The following is a 2,679-nucleotide window of genomic DNA, read 5'->3' as shown; positions in this document are numbered from 1 at the left end:
CTTGAAATACCTGATGTGTTTTACATTAAATTGTGAAACAAAAGTGCCCAGATATAATCTGGCCTAAAAGCCGTTTGACTTCTTTGGTGTGACTAATGTGAATAAGAGAAGATATGCCAAAAGTGAAAAATGCAGTTTTATTTGGAATGATTCCCCTTAAAGTTCTGTGTTGATTTTCAATTAGTGAGACATGGGGGAAAGACAAGTAACATAAAATAAAACTAATAAGAGAGAACAAGAATCTCAGGATATAACAAATTTAGCGATGGTGTTTCCTACGGTGAATTAAATATTTAACAACAGATATAAAGTTAAAAATAAGAAAAGATAGACAATGACCTTAATGGAATTGGACAGAGCCTTTTATAAACAATGTATTGGCCATCGTGCTGACAAAATATGCTAACATAATTTTCTTATTTATTTTCATTAGTAATTAAATGTTCAGTAAGCAAAGAATTTGTAATGTGTTGTTTGTAAATTTTATGTGGTTCATAAACACCTTATTTCAGTTTTCAAATATGTAGGCAGATAGCCTCTTCAAAGGGTTTTTTTTTTAATTTCATTTTTCTTTTGAGTTTTTTTTTTTTTTTACTGGTTTTGAGCTCCACTTTTGTATTTTCTTTTTCTGTCATGATCTCAACTTGTACTCATTTGTCATCTAAAAGATTAAAAAAGTGTTTTGAACATGTATGAAGTATAAATTAAATGTTAAAAAATCACAAATTAAAATTCTGTTCAGATACTTCAGAAAGCTATTTTTTCCAAAACGTATAGTTATCTGTTAAAATTAAAGACAATAAATACATGAATTATCACAAATATATGAATTATAATAACAATTCCTAACTTTATACAGATACGTTCTTAAAATTAATTTTTACACATTTATGAAACATTCAACATTTTCATGAAAATTAAACTATTTGCAATCTCATATAACATGTCCATTTTGCTACTAATGTAAAGAGTCTGTATCACACTTCATGTATGTTATGTCTATACCTACCTATACATAAATTTTTTTTTTTTTAATTTTTTTTCAACATTTATTTATTTTTGGGACAGAGAGAGACAGCGCATGAACGGGGGAGGGGCAGAGAGAGAGGGAGACACAGAATCGGAAGCAGGCTCCAGGCTCTGAGCCATCAGCCCAGAGCCCGACGCGGGGCTCGAACTCACGGGCCGCGAGATCGTGACCTGGCTGAAGTCGGACGCTTAACCGACTGCGCCACCCAGGCGCCCCTATACATAAATTTAAGAATAATATAAAAGTGTTTGGTTTTGTAAAATGGTCTTCAGCCACCATATTGAACTGTTTGAATTTTCACTCTAATTTGTGAGTATCTCCGGTGTCCTGAGACAAGCAAGAAAATGGGTACTTGGCACCAGGAAAAGATACTTCATGAGGTCCAAAGCTATTGCATTCACAATAAGAGGAAGAATTTGACAATTATTTTGTCTTTTCTCTTATCCATTTCTGCTATTCAAATCTTCCCCACATTCCAAAGCAAAGTCTTTCTTCTATGTCAACAGCACTATGAACCATAAACCTTTATGACATTTGTCTTCAGTTGGCTTTTGCATTGTGAACATAAGGCAAGACATGTGTAAAAGTATTTCCCTGGGGTCTGATTGGTGTTATTTCCAGGAGTGGAGAATACATTTATGAGCCACACTATGCCAACAATGTGCCTTGGATTTCACACGACAGAGGTACCCATATGTTATTTTATTAAATGCTTTTTGGGGTATGTTCGTAACATGTAGGGTCCAAGGCAGGGCCCTTCTTGCTGGGCGTGAGGTACTGGTCCCAGAGTTCACAGAATTATTATTTCTGGACTTTAGCTTCTAACAGCTTTTTATAGGGGCTTAAAGCCCCAACCTTCCAACTCTTCCCTAGTGCTTTTATGCCACTAGACATAAAGTTTTCTTAGAGATTTTTAATGTTTTGGGTCCCACCAGCCACTCTATCTCAAAAAAAACCTGTCACATTGAGATAAAAAAGCCCAGGGACACTGGGGTGGGTCAATCAGTTAAGCTACTGACTCTTGATTTTGGCTCAGGTTATGATCTCACGGTTCATGAGTTCAAGCCCTGCACTGGGCTCTGCACTGTCAGTGCAGAGCCTGCTCAGGAGCCAAGAGCTTACAATCTTTTTGGAGTGCTTAAATACTTACAGCCAAGTATCAGATATTTGATGAGAGCCTTCAACATTTAAAGAGAGATCAAAGTAAATAGGAAAGAAAGGAAACCAGAAGAAACAGAAATAGTGTAGAGAGTAGAAGTAAACTTCCAAGAAAAAAAAGGCCATAATTATACACCATGAAGATAAGAGAAATTGCTCTATCCACAAAAACAAAACAAAACAGACAAAAACAAAATACTAAACAAGAAATGTTTAAAGAACAAAAGAGAGTGCTTGAAAATTAAAAATAAGACAGGTGACATTAAAAAAACAGGTGGGAGATAAATTTGAAGAAATCTCTGAGAAGGTAGGATAAGCTAGAGATGAAAGATAGGAGAGGAAAGACAGGAAAATTAGTTGATCAGTCCAACGTAATAAGAAAGCACGTACCTACCCACGTAATAAGAAAGAAAGAAGAGAGGAAGTAAAAATCAAAGAAACAGTATAATGCAGTATAATTTAAAACATTTCAGAACAGTGAATTTTGTTTT

The sequence above is a fragment of the Prionailurus viverrinus genome, chromosome B2 (assembly GCF_022837055.1).
Source record: "Prionailurus viverrinus isolate Anna chromosome B2, UM_Priviv_1.0, whole genome shotgun sequence".
Lineage (NCBI taxonomy): Eukaryota > Metazoa > Chordata > Mammalia > Carnivora > Felidae > Prionailurus > Prionailurus viverrinus.
This window is presented reverse-complemented; position numbering follows the sequence as displayed.